The following is a 21,759-nucleotide window of genomic DNA, read 5'->3' as shown; positions in this document are numbered from 1 at the left end:
TCCTTCATAACATACTCCATGTCAGTATCTTCTGCCTCCAACACCAGTGTTATGCTTTCCACTTTTCCTTCCCCAGCCCTCTTTTAATTGAACGAATATAAAATATAGCATCTAAACAACAAAAAGGAACAAAGGAAGCACAGGTATCAGATCCAGCTGCTAGAACACATCACCGTGTGGGTTCAGAATCAAGGCCAGGTGAGGAAGCCTCTCCCCTGAGGAGAAGACAATTTCATTGCCACTGTGCTAAGGTTATTGCCATGCCAGCATCCCTAAATAACCACGCACTGCGTCTTATCAGCCCCTCGTCTCCTTCCCCGTCCTTTTGACTGGACTTGTATTGCTGCCAGGTGTAGGGCTGGACTGCGTAGAGACTCAGTGTTTGGTAGAAGCTCTTTACAGTGCTGCTTTTTCAAAATAAATAAATATAGAAATGAGAAAGAGTAATGAAGTTCTTTAACATAGAGCGTACCCTCAGGCTTTGCCTGTAGGTTGAGAGCTCTGTCTGTAGCGAGCCCATTGCACTGACAGGCGGTCTGGGGCTGGGAGAAGCAGAAGTCTCCCAGAGGAACCTGTCAGTCAACATGGATCGGTGTTGATTCTTCCTCTTAGGTAATTGCTCAAGTAGAAGGCTCTCAAAATTGTTCAGGATTCCAGAAGAACTGTTCAAATAAGAGACTATCTAATCTTGTGGTGCTGCTATTTTTAAGATGATTTAAACCTTAAAAAGAAGTGCCCTGGAAAAAAAATATTGCGATTATCAAGATGATCGTCACAGATCATCATCACTGGGAGCTGAACACTGAGGTCAGAAGATTTCTTTGCGAAGCAGCTGCCCCACACGGTCTGACTGGTGTCTGGCCTGAAAACGACCGGGGGAGCTGCATGGCTAACACCGCAGAGGCACACCGCTGATGCAAAGCTCTGCTCTCAAGCTGAACTGCTGGCTTGCTGGCTGCTAAAAAGGAAAAGAAAATGTAGTTACACAAAAGGGAGTTTGGAAAATGACAAATTTTGCTACTTAATTCTGAATTGGAGTTATCATCTGTAGCCATTGCGTGCATTAGACTAACCCTCAGAATGCTCTCTCACAGCCTTACAAAGAAATCTTCAAAGAAACCCTCAGATCAAGGCAGTGTAAGCACAAGCTTTAAGTCAGCTTTGTGTGACAGCTTCTGATTTACGCTTTCAAATGGCCCCGCAGAGCTCTGCCTCCGTTTGTTAGTTGCCACTTGCAAAATACAGAAGGGCATGCAGGGCCTTAATATACCTTTCCCAGAAGAGTAAAATCTTTATACATGCTCTATTAAATTAGATGGTTCGGAGAAGAATTACATTTTCCTGAAGACTGGATTTATGAAAAGACTATCTAGAAGCTTCGGTTTTTAATTAATTGCAAGTTCTGTAGCATTCCAGACAACTCTAACGTTCGCATTTGTCCTCACTAAGTCTATTTAACTACTACCATTTTTATATAAAAATTGATAAATATTGCTAAGAATGGAGTGTTGGATGTCTTTTTTATGATACTAGTAGAACATACAGTAAAGGCTTTACTGTTTCCCTTATCCTTGGGGAAGTACTTAAGCAGATAAAGTAATTAATAATGTGAGTTTCTAGCTTATATAGTAACAACTGAATATTTGTTAGCTGTAAATGTAAGGAGATTTCAAATAAATTCAATAGTTATATCTGTAGTTCAATTCTTTGAAAGAGAAAAAAAATCCTATAATTGGATTTATTTGTTGGAAAAAAGCTATTTCACAGTTAAGAAGGGAGACATGTAGCAGAAACTCTTTAGCCATGTCTCTCATTAGCATGCAGTAAAATGAGATAAATATTCTGCTTGGGTTAACCTACATACCGTTACGCAGGCTGTTTGACCTGTACACTTAATTCCGGATAGAACCTCTCCCTGTGTATCTAGAAGATATCCAACTGTACAGCAGACATAGGAAAAAAGCACCTCAACAAGACAGTGGCAAGAAATGATTGATAGACTTTGTGTTCATTTGGTAACCTCAGAAGGTCAAATACAAGAGAGGCTGTGGAGCTTCAAAGTCTAAAAAATCCACATACTCTGAGAGCTGTGTTCTGTCTTAGGACTCTGCCTGGGACGCTAGCCAGAAGAGCACTGCAATAGCACCTGACAGATAAAATTAAAGCATGAATCATAATCTCTCTGATCTGCCAAACTGAGCTTTTTTCAAGTTGTAGCTTTAAGATAGATTACAGTTTGTCGTTTGATGGCATGTCCGAAAGCTAACTATCCCTTAACTTCAGTCAGTGTTGTGGGAAAGTCGTGTATTTGCGCTGGGGTACAAACGTGGGTTTGTGTGATGAGAACTGAGTGAAGGAAGTTCAAAATCATAATGGTTTCTATTGTTCAAATTTAAATGAAATACCAGCTGGACACTTGCCAGGATAAGATATCATTCTGACAGAGCAGAACACTCAAATATATTGACTGAGCTCTTTGGATAAATCTAAAAGAATAAAGGGCAGTGTGACACTCTTACAAGGCAGGGAAAACGTGGAATGCTTCAAAAACAAGCATTCAAAATAGCATCGATAGTAAATGATTTAAGTGGAATTTGGAATATGGAATTCTTGATGTTTGAAACCTTTTCCTTAGATATGGGGAAGAAGACAGGCAATCTAGACCTGGAAGAAAGCCCATTATAGGGTAGAAGGGTATTCTTTTCATTAATGCTAGCATTATTGATAGGCTAATCTTCCAAAGCAAATCTACTTAATCTATAATCTTTGAAGCTATAGAATTGGTTGGGTACCACAGTAAGTATCATCCTTCCAATTTTCATTTTAGATGCTGCAGCAACCAAAGGATGATATAGCTTCAAAGAGTGATACGACATATTTTGACGTTCAATTTATCATGCTGGTAATGGATCAACCACTGGGATTTTTTGGTTGGCTTGACTGGGACAAGGGATCACCAGATTACCTTGATATGCATGACTAATTGGTAGTCTGAGTATAGGGTTAGGTAAACTAAACACTTTGTAATTGACATCAAACTGCCTGCTTTTATCAACACCAATAAAAAAGACTAATGCAATCTAAGAGTTTTTCTCTCTGTGCCTAGACATGCAGCAGCTTTGTGTCGCTTAACAAGTGTTGTAATCGAATGATCAAAGGATAAAACACTATAGAAATAAATCAGACTATTCAATTCGTAATGTATATCTATCACATATAATTAAAAGCATTCTTACATTTGCGATATCAACTTACAAAAGTAAAATAGCTAGCAGATGTCTGTGCAAGAATATGTATTTACTTTTAGTCTCTTTGGTAGTGTCCATTCAGGACGTGACATTCAGTTCATCAGTTGCAGACATGACCAAATCTGTGAAAAACAGATGTAGATTTTGATGCGAGTAGCCCTCGCTAGATGCAGCTCATACCTTTTCTGGGAGTTCTTTCAGTTAAATTTGTGACACACATTCTCCATATCGACTCCAATTTAACATTGAACTTTGGCTGAGCATGTCTATTTAAATTTTTTCATCTACGAACATTTAAGAAGAAAGCCCAGGAAGAAACCCAATAAGAAGACGCAAAACTGGTAGCATGTATGAAGAATCTTGGCTCAGCTGAAAACGTATCTGAAGTTTTGAGACAGATTCATCAGCAGGCGCCGGATGCTTTGTGCTGCTACGTGGCAATGCAAAGCAAAGAAAACACAGTCATAAGCTAGGCCAGGTCTACAGCTGCTTTGCATTACTGGGTGAACTAACACCAGCCAAAGAGACCCTATAAGCCTGATCATTAATTGACTAGCAGTCAAGCACAGAGATCCTTTAGAAGAGTGACACTGGGGACCGGGTGGTAATTGTTTGCGCTGTCAGGGAGGGCTAATAACAGATGAGGCTGGTGTCCCCGACTGATTTTGCCCAATTAAACTGAATCATGCAAATCAGGGACTGAGGAAGAATGATGCCTGGCTTTGCTATCTGCAGTGTTATACGTCAAGGTATAGATCTGCACCTGCCTATCGTCTACAGCAGCTCCTACACCAGTTGTTAATAACGTACTGTCAATGTGTGTCCTGAAGCCTACGTGTGAGATTGCAGGAGCTTTCACTCTACAGAAAGTCTGAATGCTCCCCTGTTTTTGCATTATTGCGCAGAGATGTGGGATAAAAGACTGGCAAATAGCAAATTTCTAAAGTGACTACTTTTTTGTTTGTTTGTTTGTTTCAATTTTTAAATATAAAAATGAATGGAAACATTTTATCAGTAAATTGTCACAAAAATTGCTGCACTCAAAGCAAAGTGATGCATCCTATAAAATCCATATCCTAGGTGATGCATCCTACAATCTGTTTGAAAGGATCTTGAACCTTTGATGTGTACAAAGCAAAGAAGTTTTGAGCATTGAACCATTCACTCAGATCTCTATAAGAAGACACATTCCACAAACGCTGGTACTCTATGTTCCTCACAGTACATTCAAGGTCTGGAAATGCGACCGAAAAAAGTCACCTACGGTGACGATATTACAGATTATATAAGCTTTCTGTGATGTTCAGAAGGTGTAGAAAGGGTTGGCATAGTAGGCATAGTCAGGATGATCTCTCACAGCATGCTGCCACTTCAGTTTGAAGTCCTCAGTGAAGATCTTGGAAGAATTATTTCTGGCCAGTCCAATCATAGTGTCTTAGATGTGCTGATGAATGGTGTTGCTGTACAAAACCTCCAAGTTCAGAAGCAACCTTGAAACGCCTGTTTCCAGTGCTATCAAAGATGGGAAGTATTGTACAGCTCATGTTACCCATATAAAGATGAACAGCAGGAACGTCAGCGATAATATGAGTCTGCTGCAGCCATACCTGGACAGTGGGAAAGCCAGGGAGTTAAAAGCAAGAGACAGTCAGTTCCAGAAGATGGTCTGGGTGAAATTTTTCTTTTATTGTCTGCTATTTTATTTCATTTTTAATTGGCGAGGAAGAGGGGTCATATTCTGATACCAGGAGCCTTCCAAAAGTCAAGAAATGTCATATACAAAGTAAGTCAGTGCAGTTTTTTTATTTTCTTGGAAAAGCTATCAGCTACTAAGTTGCTTTATTAGATACACATTTGTTTTAATAAGCAATTCAACATTATACAGAGGGTAACAAACTCCGAAATAGCTGGGGCGTTTTTTCTATTGCACATGAAATATTTTGCACAGGCGAATGTGACTGCACAGTCACTTGCTTTGTGTTTGAAATCAAATAAGAGATGGGAAGAGTCAGAGCATTTGTAAAAACTAGTGATACACCATGTTTTTCAGCTGTATTAGGGTAACTGCATTGCTGTACTGGAGAAAAAACCCCATTCTTCAGCTGGAAAGAATTGCTCCAGAATACCAGCACTGTCTGAAATGTTTGCATTCAGGTCCCCATAGAAAGATTAAATTATGTTTTCAGGAAAAGCTATTGCTCCTAGCTTTTGTGTATCCAGTAACTTGCAGTTGTAGCCTCTTCGTGCTTATAGCAAATGAGCTAAGTCAGATAAGTTCTTAAAGGTTTTTGTGGAGGTTTTTTTAGAGGCTGTCCTGGCAACACCTGAATTCCCAGAATCACGGCAATATTCTCCCTTACTCCAGCCTGGCTTCCTGCTTAACTAGCAGCTGAGTGCTGGAGCTTGGTATTCAACACTCCTCCAGTGTCCCAGCTGAAGGAACGCTCTCTTGGTAGTTACTGCCTGAATTGATTCACAGACTTTATGTCAAGACGGCGTTATGTGTTTGCACCGTAATAAACATTGGGCGGCAAGTTCTTTCTTGTTTAAACCTTCTGCTTCCAGGTGGTTTATCTGTGTTCCAAACTCAGCCTTGGACTAAGATTTTGAGCTGTTCTCTGTCTGTCACTGTAAATCTTCACTGACTCTGCTTAAATCCAAGCATTCACTCTGGATTTTGAAGAGGTTTAAATGGATGCAGACTTCTCAGTTTTATCTTGTTTGGGTTTTTTCCCTTTCTTTTCCACCTGGCAAATAAAAGAACCAGATGGAATCTCAAGTCTTTTGAGAACAACTGCAGGAGAAGAGTTTGCTGTGGGTGTGCAAAAACAAGCTAGAGGACAATTTGTAATTTGTTGCTGCACTGCTGAGTCTGAAGTAATTATGTCACTTCTGAGCAGTCTGAGAAGGCTGGGTAAAAGCACACATCAACGTGGGAATGTTACTAGAAAAAAGTGCCATGTCAAACTGGCTAGTTCCCACAAAAATTGCTGATGTGGAAATAGTAGAAAAATTTATATTTTTCTTGATGATGTTAAACTATGTATGGATTAAGTTGTATTAAAAATAAATAAATTTACAGCTTTTCTAGTTAGAAACCTGTGTTAATGGATGTGACTATAACATTAAGAATGATTTGTTTATTGCCAGCCAAAGTATTCTGACATAATTATAGCACTCCATGGTCTTTCTTAATGGATAGTGTTAATTTTGGAGCCTATCTGGGTTTACAGAAATTACTCACTGTATTAATAGGTGCCAGCTGTGAGATAAGCCACTGACAGCTTCTTAAAAATACTGTTGTTCTTTCACACTGACTTCATGTAAAGCTAATCAGTGCACAGTTACGCATTTGTTGCCGAAAGCTAAAAGGAACACCACCACTTCACTTTACTATTGTAAATATTTAACCGATGAAGTATAAAATATTCTCTGGCTCGCTCTTGTTCTATGCCAGAAGAAGTAATTATTTTTATATAATCATTCTTTTCTGCTACATTGGTTTGAGGGAGAAAAAAAAACAACGGTAGGGTATCTTTTACTGATTCTGCAGCCTCACAGGGAATTTCTCCTGGAACTTCCAGTGTAAAATCACCGTAAGAAAAATTTTAACATAAGTGCTTCTGAAGAGCAAAAAGTGACTGATCTTGCAGTTTCATGATCACTTCATACAAGCTAATCGTGGGCTGCTCCCCCGAGAAGCGCTCCCCTTCCCTGCCCAGGGGTCTATCCCTGCCTCCCCCCTGCCCCGGCTGCCCTACGGACACAGCAGGGCATGGGGACCGGGATCAGAGTTCATTTTCCCCGCTCCGGTCTGTGAGCTAGTCCGGCTCGGCCCACAGCTGTGTGACTGGAAGCAGCGGGAGCTTTCAACCAGAGGCAGGGAGGAGAGAGCTGGACCATTCTTTCTAGGCTACAGCGAGTCAGGCTTCATTGCACACATCACAAGTCAGCAATCTATAAATAGGTAACCTGAGCAATAAGGTTCCACTGAAAATCACTCAGAAATTTTCCTAATGTCAAAAAGGACATGAATCTGACCTATGATCAAAAGACAGCAAAGCCTCCAAACAGGCAACTTAGCGGGAAGCAAAAAGCTCTTGGTAGATTATCACTTATTTAACAGCAGACTTGTAAGTGGTACTGCACAGATACAGGACATGATTCCTGGCACTCACAGTCTAAACATACGTTGCAAGATGGAGGCACAGAGACCAGCCTACAGCATGGGGTTGCAGTCCTGATGGGTCAGGCCCTATATTAAATAATTAAACATGACAGTGGGAGAACTGACCCAGACAGTGACTAGACACATCTACATTATCTTAGAAGAATAAAACTACTATGTCACAGCTTGCTGACACAAGAAGCTGGGGCCCTGCTCTTCCAGGGTTAATCCTGGGCAGATGGCCCCACCTTTTCCCATTCTCTTGTCTCTGGCCGTGTCTGACCCGTGGGTGAGCCAGCTCACCAAACTAGCTTTTGGCCAGCTCAGCCAGCGGATCCAACAACCAGTGGGGTCATGTGAGCAGCAACAAGAAAGCAGAAAGATTGGCAGAGCAGAACTCATCCTTCTCGGGATAGCCAGGCATCCCAGTGTCTCAGCTGTAAGGGGAACCCTCCCAACTGTGCTCCAAAGCGCTATTTGCATTTGGCTTATACCACCAGTGACAGCAAACCTGTAGCTGGTTATTTTTCACTTTAAAAAATCACAGGAACACAAGATAATTCAGGTTGGAAGGGATCTCAGGAGGTCTCTAGTCCAATCTACTGCTCAAAGCAGGGTCAGCTTTGAAGTCAGACTGGGTTGCTCAGGGCTTTGTCCTTCCTTGCCTTGAAAAATCATTCTCTTTATTTGAGAAGTTGCAGAGTTTATATAAAGTTTGTGATATTTTCCAGGGGAAATGCCTTTCCTCTGTCACAAGAACATCTAACGTAGCTTTAGCAGTGAACAAAACAAAAAGAAATGACCAATGTCCTTCTCCTGCTCGGGCTGCTCAGGTGTAAGCAGAAGCAAACAGTGCACTGGCACACTCATAGCCTTCTCTGTTGGGAGGCCCCAGTTCTTAGGTGTCCTTCCTTAGGGTCCGCTGAGGGAGTTACGACCTCCCACCCTGGGACCCATGACTTTACCCGAACTACTTCAGTCCAAATGAGGCACGCGAGCGAAGCCTCCCGCTCACCCTGTTTAACCTGGAGGGATTTCATTCCTACCTTGGCAGCAGCTGGCAGACTCAGCTGGCGGGGAGCAGGGCACAGGAGTTTTTGTTGGGGAAGGGGTGGGTGCCTATGAACTGCAGGGAGGGTAACTTTTCACCCCAGCGCAGCTGGATCTGCAAAAGGGCGTCTGTCCGTGGCCTGGGACACATATAACATGGTCATATATTCTTCTTTAAAATTAACTTGAGGGTTTTTTGTAAAAAAGAAACAAGGAAGCTACTTAAAAAGATTGTTCTGTGGGTAGCGAAGTCAGCTACCCAGAAGACAGAAGATGCCACCTGACTATATGACCTTGACTTGGTCCCCTGCGCAAAGTGCATTACGCAGCATCAGCACATAGTGTTCCTCCATGGGATCCCTGTCTGGTTCAGTACGGAATACAGATGAAAAAGGAGTAATAAGGGGATCTTAAATTTGCCGCTTTCTAACATTCAAAAGCTTCACCTTGGACCTTATATCCCTATTAATATTCCTGTAATGTAGAGGGCTACATGCAGTATGCATGATGTGTGTAGATGCACCTGTATATACTTTGGACCAGATTCTCACCTGAAAGAAAAGTAAAAATGCCTTGAAAAAGGCTGAAATATAAAATGACTAATGATGACATTTGATTTTATCTCCTTGTAGAACTTTGGACTTACAAGGTCATGTTAAACAATTTATATAGGAAATAGTAAATCAGCTTATCATAGCAAATGTAAAACAAACACGACCGAGTTTGGATGTGACCACGTGAACAGTCACATGGGGAGAAAATCCAGGCAGCTGCCTCCAAATAACCATTAATCCTCCCAAAGGCACACAGACAAGAGAATGGCCTAAGGCCTCTAAGAGCCAGACCCATGCATTTCAGGAGTAGCAGCACTGAGGAAGCTGCGATAAGGCAGAAAGCTGAGAGGAGAGCTCACGGGCAGTGGCACCATTTGGTACCAATGCTGCCTTTTTTCCAACTCTCTTATTTCCTTCAGCTTTTTTTTTTCTCTTTTCCCTTTTTTTTCTTCCCCTCCTTCCAGAGTCTGAAATAAATTCCGGAAGACAATATGTGCATAACATCAGCCACATTAAAAATTTTAGATGTTTAGGAATCAAAGCTGTTTTCAGGTACAATTTCTTACTCTCCTGTGATTCTTGTGAAAGGCCAAGAAATCCATAGAATGGGCTTAAAAGTGGGAAATCTCTGCCATATACTGAGTTCAGCAGCCCTATTGTCTAGCCCTCTGGCCCTTTACTGCTTCATGTTGCCTTTGTGGATGAGATACAGTGCCCTGATATACTGGCTTTTATTTGGTCCCCTAATTCCTGTTAAGAAAATGGGGAATTACAACATGTTGGTAGCAACACACATTGGATGAAGCAGTACAGCAGGAAGGTGAACAGGAGGTTTCCCATTGATTTGGTGTGATCAAGATTTATGTCCCTTTTTTAAAAAAGTACATCCATTTCTAAATGTCCATACAATAAAGGGCCAAAAGGTTCCTGCATTTAATCAGAAAAACACACAAAAAAGAAACATTGTAAAATATGAAAACCCTTCTGACATAAATAAGATGTCTTTAACGACACTATTTTTATTCAGATCAAGTGCTTGTCAATTAAGAGCATTAACTAGGGACACAGCCATCCTAACTGGCGTATGCATTCATCCATGGACGTAGCCTGGAGGGGTGGTGATCAATTATTCAGCAAGGCATTTTATCCTGCCTCCACCTTTCATAGCACATCATCTGCTAGACTGTGATCAGCAGCAAATATCTGAACAGCAGCAAATGAGAAAACAATTAATATTTCTTGACTGAAGCTAAGTGAGATTTTAATTTCCTCAGTAAAAAGTCTCCTCAGTCACTAGGTTATGGAAGATGCATGAGTCTGGCTCCTTCTGTTCTCCAGAAAGGACCGAGATGGTGGTTTCCCACTCTCCAAATATCCTGTATGCTTTAGCATTCAAACCCCTCAGAATTCTGCCTCTTCCATCACATTTATTGTCACCTCCTCCTCCCCCAGATCTTTGCTGTTGGTCCAGCAGCATATTGATAGATAACAGCTCTGCCTGTGTGCCTTTCTGCTTTTCCAGTTTTGAAGCTGCCTAAGACTGCAGTCAGAAATGCGGCTCTGGTAAAGCCGATGGAGGAAAAGAGGTCACTGCCCCACACACTCAGCAGTTTCTTCCCCACCCTCCCCATCTCTCTCCACCTCAGTTCTCTTGGGTCAGCCCAAAGCACACTGTCTCACCAAAAACCTGTTCATTTTCTGTTGGATAAAGGGAGCTGATTCACCCTGAAGCTGCATAATCCCTCGATGTGATGCAAGGAAGAGAACAGGGACACACGTGGGAGTGGGGACATGTAGACAGAAAGACTGCCATCTTTGGTGACAGCCCACAGTTGTACCAGATTAAATGCAGCATGAACCACTCTCGGAGAAGAACGTGTTGACCATAGTCTCTCTACTGGGGAAAACATAATATTATAAGGTAACATAAGCTACTTCCCACTTCTTTTGGCTTTTTTACTTTGGCTTTCATTGGCTTGCCCATCTCAGGAGCTGGAGGCACAGTTTATTCTCTTCAGAAATGAGACATGTAAAAATTCCTTCAAACTAAATTTTTTTTTCTTAAACTATCACTAACACAGGCCAGGATAAATCCATGCAGGACTCTTTCCATACTCTTTCTCTCACTTTCTAAGTTATTTATACTTCACGCCGTTGCCTTTTAGCACCAGGTAGGCTCAACATATTTTTTATGTGTAGCAAATAGCTTTTTTTGCCTCACAACAGGAAAAACATACCAGAGGTCATTATAAAATAATCAAGATCGTTAATCCTATTCTTCTCCTGTGGGAGCTGCTTTGTGTTTCTGTTGCTCCAGGGCATCCATCCCTTAAAAGTGCATATTCAGCATTTCCCCCCTTGTGTTTTTTGTTGTCATGGGTAATATCAGGTATGGAGCAGGATACCTGGGTGAAATTGCAGTATCTCTTAATCTCTCACTCTCTCCTAGGAGGCTGGGGATAAGAGCATGGTGATGACTTAGGAGGCAGCATTTCAGTTGATCTTCCTGTAGGCAATTATTGTATCTTCAGTGTCTAGGTGCATTTGCTCAGCATCTTGAAAAGGCACGGCTAATTCTAAACTGAGGTCAGTATTTGGAAAAGAAAATGTTTTCTACTATGAATTTAAAAGGAACTGGCAGCTCTGTAAGGAGCTCAGTAAGAAGTAAACTGTGCAATACTTACTTTTGAGTTAATAATCAGACCTAAACCTAAACGATCAACCAATTAGGTAACTAAACTATGTTCTGGGTGGAACTAAACATGTAACTAAAAGAAGTAATTCACAACAAAACATCTTGGTCAAAAAGGTGCATCAGTATACCTAGTTTTCACCAAAAAACAGTCATCTGATTTCCAGTATCACTTAGGTCAAATACATACGACCATTGAAAGCCGGCAAAGGATGGACAGCTAGGTTGGTTCTATGTCCGTCCATTACCAAAACACTTTCTGATGGTAATAAACAACTCTGGGTTTGTGTGAGATGTGTGAATGCGTCTGCCACCACTTTAAAAACTGTGTCTGTGCCTGTTCAGTAGGAAAGGTTTCGGGAGAGAGAGAGCAAGCAAAAACCAAGTGCTTAGAAGTACTCACCCAACCACTAAGGGACGGGAGGTGACACGGTCTTGATCAAAGCTTCCGAGGTGGGATGGGCCAGAGGAAGGAGCACCTCTGCTGCAGAAAGGTCAGGGTGTGGGATGACTGAGCAGGCTGGACAGCCCTACTGGAAAACACTGGTGCTGCCCAGAAAATAAGTCTTGGCATGAAAAGGAAGCAAAGCACCCACAAATAGAGTTGTCCCTCATTTTGTCCCACTGACAGCCTGGGACCTTTCCAAGGGTACCTGGGGACTGAGGAATCTTATTTATCCACTGTCTGCCCTGTCGCTGCTCTCACAATACTCCAATCAATGTAGATGGATGCCCTTCTTCAGAGGAGGGGAAGCAGCTCCTGTGGAAGGGAGGCTTGGAGCTGTGCCACCAAACTCCTGCTGTACTTGGGAATTGCATCCCCGCTCCCACACTGATTGCAGCCAAGTTCATTCTGCTACAGAGGAGGCATCCCCCAGCACTGGACCACATGTTGGTATTCTTAGACTTTTTATAGGCCCTCTTCAGAGCCTTGATTAGATGCTCCACTGGTCTAAGTCCTTTTGACGCCTCTCCTTAAGCATGCACGAGGCAATGGCACTGTATTCCTTATTGCTGCCCAGCAGCTCCTCTCCAGAGCCTTGGCAGGTCTCTTCCCGGATCCACATTGGATCACAGCCAATAAGACAGAAAACAAATGACATTTCTATGGCCTTTGATGGGTGACAGTGCCACTGCTGGCTACTATGGCAGTGGAGGCCTCTGGAGTAAGGCCAGGTCCCAGGTAGAGGCTGTAGAGACCCAGCTGCAGTACCTTCAGGAAAAGGAAGGATGGGGCTGAGAATGGGTGCTTTGAGGAATCACCTCTGCTCTTGGGCAAAACAATTGTAAGTGGGCAAAGAACTGACCAGAGAAAGACCTGAGGATAGATACGGTATGTCCAGTGAAACCCTGGTGAGAAAAGAAAATATGCGATCTGTCCTAAGAGCCATCAGCAAACACCTGACCCCTTTTTAGAACTCGTCACCTATTTGGAGTGACTTTATACCCAGTCAGTATTTTGTATGACGTAGCTGCAATATTCTGACTGGGTGCAAGGTGTTCAAAAGGCAGGCTTAACACTTTGCCAGGCCACGACCCACAGCCCCTCAGCCCATGGCACCATCACATCTGCTGGTGCAGAGCAGGACCTAGGGATGGCGGGTGGACCCACAGCTCTACCTCGCCACTCCATAAACAATGGTTCCATTTTCTTTCCTGTATCTTCTACAATAAACTGTGAAGCAGCGTTGTGAAAGGCGGTTATTAAATAAAAGCTGGCGATGAACTGCCTCCTCTTAAGCAGGAAACTGTGTGTCATCGAGCTTCTCGCCTATGTCAGGGAAGAGAGGAGTGAAGCGGAGGTGATAATGACAGGGGCTGCCTCCAGGGAGGGAGGTGGAGACAGCGTCGGAGGGGATGGAGAGCTCAGATTGTGGTGAAGGGAGCAAAGGAATACAGCACAGTGAAATGAACACGGTGAAAATAGATAAAGGTCAAGCAAAAGAAGAATTTATTGTAAGTGAAACAAAGCAGAACACTGAAACCTGCAGAGCTATAAGAATGAAGAAAGTAGAAAAAGTACAAAAAGATTCTCATCAACATTCCTAAAATAGGCATGTGTTGGCCTACTCGTAGAGGGAAAAAAATAACAGAGAGGCTTTGATCATGTCTGTCTCTTTCTCTAATCTAGCCAGCAGTGTGCCCATGTTCCCACGCAACGTGACTATAATTATAAGCTGTGATCTATCGAAGCAGGACCTGGAAATTTTATTGCCCTGCAAACATACAGGGAGGGCTGCAAAATTGTTAAAGCATTGAGTCTTCTTACCTAAGCACATTGTTATTTAGCACCATGTTTCTACACATAATGAGAGTGGCTGGGTTTCCAGGGCTTGATAGTATCACACAATTAGAAAAGAAATGTAATGAACATGACCAACACCTCACCCAGGTTTACTGTCTCTTGGTGTCTAATGGAAATTGTCTGCCGTTGCCTCCTCTTTAAATGATGATCCCACACAAGGCTGTTTTTCCAATTAACAAAAAGTCTTGAAGTGTAAGAACACATTTAAAGAGCCCTTTTTTCAATTTTTCACTTATTTGTGCTCAAGAGTCTGTTTCTCATTCTTTCCCCCACATGCTGATAAACTCCATGCTGACAGATTGAAGGGACTGAACTCAACCGAGCTCTGAAAATTTGTATTTCAGCTTTGGCATTTACTGCATCGGCAATGGATGCCTCCCCCTACCACTTCACCAGGGCACCAGCCTCCTGCTGTAATGGAATATAAACCCAGGCAAAGATAGGATTGCCCTAAATCTAAGAACACTGAAGTATTTCATAAATGTGGTATTTGACCTTGTTAGTGATGATGCTTAGAGGAGCATCACAGCTAGAGGCATAACGAAGCTTGTTGGGGGCTGTGGGAAATAGTCTATGGCCCCAGGCTTCAACATAGCCGTGAAAGACAGAGGACAGTTATTAGCTTTGAAGATCTTATAACTTGCCTCCAAGGAAAAGAGAGTCTTGTTTTGCTAGACAGGGACTTTGAAGATAAAAAACAAACAAACAAACAAACAAAACCCAGAAACCCCAAAACAAACAGTCCCCCTCCCCAAAACAAAAAACCCCCACCCCACCCAGCTTTAAAGGATCTCTTCCTGAAATATTGAAGTGCCTGTGAACTAAACATTACCAGACCTACCATTCTCTTGGAAAGAGATACAGAATCTACCAAAAACTTAGATCAGCCAGGAAAAAATGGTCAGGTCTGTGAAACCAGATTTAGGGGTTTCAGTCCCATTTTTATCCAGAAAGCTTTTATTACAATATTCTGCTTTGGAGACGTGCTCAGTTACTGGTCATCTTGCCGGTGTTCCCATAGGACAAGGAGAAATAAGTCTCGAGCACAGGTCAGTTTGGCGGGTGAAATCGCAGTGATGAGCAGAGGGCAGAAGCCCATGCCAGTGTGGCAGAACCATGGGGAGACGCAAGAGCTGAGCAGAAGGCACTCGCGGAGGTCACTGGAGGTAACTGATTAGCTCAGGAACAGCCAGGAGAGGAAGAGCTATTCTTATGCCCATTCAATATTCAGCAGCATCAGATGAAAAGCCAAGACAGCTGGTGTCCTACGTGATGCTCATTATTCACAAGTTTTACAAGCGTATTTTCCATTCCACCATCCAAGGTTTTAAAGAGAGTATTGAACAGTATCGCGTTCGTGACAGACCTCTGCAGAACCCCACTCAGCACATCTCGTCAGTTTGTCGGTTGACTCCTGAGAGCAGTTTTGCGCAAAAATTTTCACTCGGGTTACAGCAGTAGCATTCAGATCATGTTGTTACAATGTCACAGTATCACAAATCTTCATGAAGTCAAGACAAACGACATCTACCGTCTCTCTTTTACATGTAAAATCTATACCCTTGTACAAAAGACATCAGATTGATTACAGTCCATATCGATTTTTACTTCTCACCCTTTGCTCGATAATTTTGTTCCGGGATTTTTTTTAACCATTGCTCTGAAATTCCTCAGGTCCCCTTTTTTAAAACCAGAATCTGGGTGTATACATGTAAATGCAAATTCCTAAAGACAACTCCTAAAATTGCCTGGGGTCTCTAGGTGCTCCGGGAGGCCCAGCCATTTTAACAACATCTAACTAACCTAAGCACTCCCTACCCCTTTCTTTCCCAGTGGCAGCTTGCGCTCTGATGGATGGTTGCTAGCATTACAGTTGACTTTGTTACTGAGGGTGGCTTCTACGAGGGCTGAAACACCTCTGCCTTTTCAGCTGCTGCACTGAGGACTCCTCCTCGTTGCAGGGTGGATCAGCTTGCTCCCTGGTTTTACCCTTCCTATGAACAGGCTCCTCTTTTCTTGATATTCGTACAACACTCAGGACTGTTTCTCACTGGATTTGGCTGATCTTTTGATTTTGCCTCTGCATCCTTGTGCTAATTGCACTTAGCCAGCTGACTTAGGTTGCCTTTTTCTTCTTCTGTTTTAATACTGTAGAAGAGTTCGTGGTTTAGCTAAGTTGGGCTCTTATTTCACTCCTTATTTTATTCCACTTTGGGGTAGTTTGCGATAATGCCTTTATCGCAGCTTCTTTGAGGGATTGCCTTTTTTGCTTTTGACTACTTCCCACGAGCTCCGAGCTCTCACCTCTTACTGCTTCAGGTCTGTTGTGACACTTATTTTAAAATTAATGGGATCAATAGTACTTTTACTAACTCAAACTCGATCCACTGTCTCTGGATCATAAAAACAGGCTGGGAGACCAGTAAGAGTGAATGATCAGTTGTGTGGTATTTCTCCTCAGCAAAGTGGCTGGATTATTTCACACGACTTTAACAAACTATTAATGCCATGTAAAGGACGGCAGCCTGCTGAGGCTCCTCCAAGTCAATTCCCTCCCGTGATTCCCTGAGTTGAAATGCAGTCTCCTTAAACCAGCATTCAGCTGTAGTGGTACTAGTAAGAAATATGAACATTTGGGAACAGCCTGAGTGTGGAACTATAGAAATATGAATCAAAATATGGAATAACCATCTGCTGGTTGGCTTATTTTTATTAAAAGAGACAAACAGTTGATTTTCATTTCTAAATTAATTAACATATAATAAATGAACGGAAAAAACTGAAGATAGTATCTCTGAATTCTTACCAAAATATCACTGAGATTCCCCACCACAGTTTTCTATTTTAGAAATAAAGATACAATTCTAAAGTGAGTATTTTCTGCCAACACCAGCAGATTTCCACAGTGAACTCTTAAACCCTTGAAAAGGAGGGGGAAAAGAAGAAAGAAAAAAAAATAACATTAAAGCTAATAAATCTTTTAAGACAGCAATAGCAAAAAATACTGCCTCTCATAATACTGTGGCACAAAATACATCTTTTAAAACCAGCTATCAATGAATAATGCCCTTATCACTCAGACTGGAGGCATGTATGAAAGTCATACTTGAGTATTCTCCAAAGGAATATGTCTAGACATTTGAAATATAGTTTGTTGCCCTCTCTCATCAGCTGAAACCGAAGTATGATACATCTGTCATCAAACATGGCAGCAAACATTAGCCTGTGTGATTCATTGCTGTTTTTGCTATAACTCAGTTAATGATGACCATATATATTTTAATAATCTCAGTGAATTCAGTTTAACTCATTTGTATGATGTCAAGGAACTGTAACAATTATATTGCAAGAAGAGAGAGAAACAGAGACGGCAGAAGAAAGTTTCCAAGCAGCAAATTTTGGAATGAGTTTCTTGTTCCTTATTCATTATTAATACAAGTAATTTTAGAACAAACCATAGGATGAACTTTTATTATTAGTTGCTCACTTCAGCTTGCTAGGGTTGTGCCCATTTTTAGACATTTCTATTTTTCTGATTAATTAAAAATTTAAAAATACATGGGCTATCCCCTCACATTATTAGCAGTTTACTGAAAGAAGAAGAACCTGAATGAGTAAAGTCTCCTTCAGTTGTAAACCTAGGCCCTTATTTTGGTATTAAGTCAATGATAAGAAAAGAAGAAAATCAATTGGACAGAATAACTAAATGAATGGCACAGCTGGAAAGCAATGTTTGGTTTTTTTTAAAAAAAAGCTTCTTGCAGCTAGAGACACCCTGATGCTGGTCTGCAGATTGGGTATCAAAACATAAAAATCCACAGAGCAGGAATCTCTCCATTGGAGAGAGTCAGAAATCCAGGGAGAAACCCTTCATCATTGGCAGAAGAACAAACAGCCAGTTGTCAATGAGGAAAAAACCCTCAGCCTAACTCATATCAATGGTGAAGTGAACAGAGATAGGTGGCCTTTGTCATCCAGACAGTTAGAAAAAATGAATAAAGCTCTGAACTATAACAATCCCATGGGGACGGACAGGAGAGCAGGGAAGTGAGTTTAAGAGACATTGGTTCTTGGAAGCATCATTAGGTCTTACAAGTTGTTTATTGTTTAAAGAGCTCTTGAACAATAACCGGTGACACAAAGGAGAGATTGGGAAGTAACTTGTGGCTTTATTTTTCTAAAAAAGCTGAGCCACACCCACTTTTGCGATATTGCTGTGAAGTTTAGCACCTGAGAAAATCAGATAACGGAGTTCAGAGTTGAATGTGAAAAACCAACCTTCACTGCAATATGCAAAATCACTCTTTTCCTATAAAAGCCTTCTTTAAATAGAAGAGAATTAATGTTACAGAGGATTGTGTGCATTGGTTTTTAGTTGACCTTCTTTGCTCCTTTTTGCCCCTTATTCTGATGCTGGCCTCTGCTCTACCAATATTCTCAGTCAGAGAAAAAATTCTCCACCAATTTTTTTTTTTTTCACTTCTGAAGCTCTCCCTCCTCTCCTCCCAAGCATAATACACCCTCTTCATTCCCACAAAGCCACTGTGCTGCCTGCATTCAAGCCTCTTGTGTCAAAATCTATTTAAATATAACACCTATGTAAAAAATAGCTTGCAATAAACAGTTCCACTAACATACAGGTGTCATTGCTCCCCAGGAGAAGCCAGGTAAAGCAAGAAGATGAGTTAACGTGAGGATGTAGCAAGTCCCATTTGCACTAATACTATCCATACAGTGCTTTTGTTATACTTCTGGAGCAGTTCCACCACTGAAATCAAATCTTTGCAGTCAGAATTTATACCTATGTACTTCAGATTGCCACATAAATTTAATCCTCATAAATTCTGATCTTAAAGTACTGCTAAGAGGAGAATCTGTAGAAAGAAATCTGAAAATATTTAGCATAATTGATATACACTAATTCTGGATGGACATTTGGCCTACCCATTTCTCTGCCCTGCCTGCCTCCTTCCCTGCTCCTCTGGCTCCCAGCCCCTAGGAGCAGTGAAGTTGCGTCCAGAGAGTGCTGTTATAATAATTACTGATCACCCTGTCCTCAAAAGAGCAGAGCAATCTGCGTGCAGTGCTCCCGCCACATGCTGATCAATGGAGCGCAGTGCTTTCCCATCCACCAGTTTGCCATTTCAAAGGTTTAGGTAACAATCGCACTCACAGAATCCTAAGGAAGAACACCACACCAAATTTGCAGTAAGTTGGCAGGAGTAATAACAACATATTGTAGCTTGTAGTCTTTTAACATTTAGTGGGCAGACAACGTGTGTGCAATATAGTACAAATCCGTCACCCTAGCACAAATAACAGAAGAGTGAAAAAAAAGGTAGAAGTTTTTCAAGGGCTACTTTGTCCTGAACTCAAGTACTCCATCATGGGCTTGACGTAAATTGTGCAGCAAAGGGAGAGGACTCTGGACATTCTCCAGCAGCTTCAGCTAAATTGAATATGAACATGAATAACGCCCTGGGGCCCCGCATTCTCTGGGATGCCACAGGCATGGGACTCGCAGAGAATCCACCCTTGCCGCAGAACTATGTTCCAGATTTTAATTAACTGAGTTTCCTCTGTTAAGCTTTTCCTGTGAAAGCCTCCCACAGTAAAAACACTTCTTCAAAACGTTATGCTGCCGCAGACGAAAATAAATCTAGCTGCTGAATTTTCAAAAACTTTCTTTGAAAGAACATAATTTCAAGGACTACGATCACTCATTACAGATACATGGTTCATGAACTCAAACCCATCACGTCCAAGTACTGCATGTTCTCATCTTTCCTGACTGCCATATGCTACTAAGTCATTTCATTTTATATGCACCCTCACGGCTCCAGGCTTCATGGGCAGATGGCTCTTTGCCACCTAATCAAATTCGCACATCAAGGGCATCCCAAGTGAGGTCCTTTGTAGAACTGTGTCCTCCTCTAGTTCCTCTTCTTTCCTTGAACATTTGCACATCAGTACAAACTTGTACTACCAAAAAGGTCATAATTTTCAGATAAGACACTCATTCTTCAATTAAGCAGAACATAGTACAAGCAGTTCTATCCCATTCACTCTAAAAATACAATTCAGTGCCTTGGAACTTCACAGCATGCCCATACAGTCCTTAATATCCGTTGTGGTTCTATTTTGGGTCTCTCCTTCTTCCATAGCCACATCTGTTCATTGGGCAGAATGAGTCTACGTCCTGTGCCACCACATACGCAGTCACAATAACGCATCTCTAGTCCTGCAACCAAGTGACCGTTTTTGCTGTACTGCACCAAGCTTGGCACAGAATCTAAATTTGGATGCCTTCTAATTTTCTTTAACTGCATATTGATAAAACTGCATATTGATAAAGCTGAATTTTCGTGGGTCAGCTCATCTTAGCATAGGCTTGTTGCCTTTGACAGACTCAGAATCTCCAAGATGCGTTTGATTCTCTGGAGCATCCTATTAATCAGACAGGAAAGTTCTCTGTTAAGAACTGTGGTATTTCTTCAAGCCACTGCGACCTACATTGCCTCATTGGGTTGGTTAGATTTTTCACACACGCTTTTATCACATTTTACTGCCACAATTTCTGTAACTTTTTACGTGCTGCATTACCTAGCCCATCCTTTAAATACTTGTATAAGCACGCATCTCATCTGTCGGAATGCACGGCAGGGTCAGGGTTGGCCTAGCACTGACAAAACGATATTTCACAAACCTGTACAATTCTTAAACTTCAAAACACAAACTTCTTAAACTTCAAAAATATTGCTTTCTTTTACATACAGAAGCTCCTCATCTTATCCCGTCTAGGATACTTTTTACAGACACCAGGATATATACAAGAAACAAGGTCATCTACGCTGCAAGTGACTAAACCCTTCACCTGACACCTTCTTCTCTAAAGAAGGAACAGTGTCGTAATTTTTAATACTGCCGTCAACAGCTACAAAAAAAACTCACCCTGTGTGTAAGATCCGTAAGACAAACAAAGCTGTTTAGAAGGAACATTTTAGACACCTAAAAGTCTTCTATTCTATACTGAAAAGAAGCAATCAGCTATCCAATACCAGTTATTTTAAGATAACACATCTAGAAAAGTGTTGTTTTAAATATTTTTATAGAAGAGCAATGTTGCAATTGTGATGGCATATATTATCATCCTGACACCGTAGATGCCAAATGAAATAAGTGGAAACGAAGAGGTCTCTGTACTAGTTACCTCTACCTGTTCATAGTAGCACCTCATAAATCCCATTTTTAAATATCATGTTTCACATCTAGCTTTTCTAAGCAGTTTGATCGTTTGTGCCCCAGAAGACTACAGCCAAACAGCAGGCACAGCTCACCTTCCCATGCTACAGTAAGTCATCTCTGCAGATTAAGAAAGGGCTATCCCAGAGAACACGGTGACCCAGAAGCCAAAGATAAAGTGTTTACAATTTGTTCCAGACATCACCTATTTAGCTATGCATAGTTCTTTATATTTACAGCCCCTTCTATTGCTCTGCTGAGAGCAGTAACCTGAATATGCCAAGAACATAGTGGGAGCCTGCTAAACATGGACTAAAATTACTCCAGTGCCTCATAGCTGCAATGGTTTAACAAGTGCGGCACAGGCACAGTATGAGTAATACCACTTATAATCAGTTAAGCTAATGATCCTCACCCCCCTTCTGAAGCCCCTTCTTCCCCAAGGACAGATAAAAGTCATCTTCTAGTGGCTTTTGAGACACTACTTGGCTAGCTATTGC

Source organism: Opisthocomus hoazin, chromosome 8 (genome assembly GCF_030867145.1).
Source record: "Opisthocomus hoazin isolate bOpiHoa1 chromosome 8, bOpiHoa1.hap1, whole genome shotgun sequence".
Lineage (NCBI taxonomy): Eukaryota > Metazoa > Chordata > Aves > Opisthocomiformes > Opisthocomidae > Opisthocomus > Opisthocomus hoazin.
Note: the sequence above shows the minus strand (reverse complement) of the source record.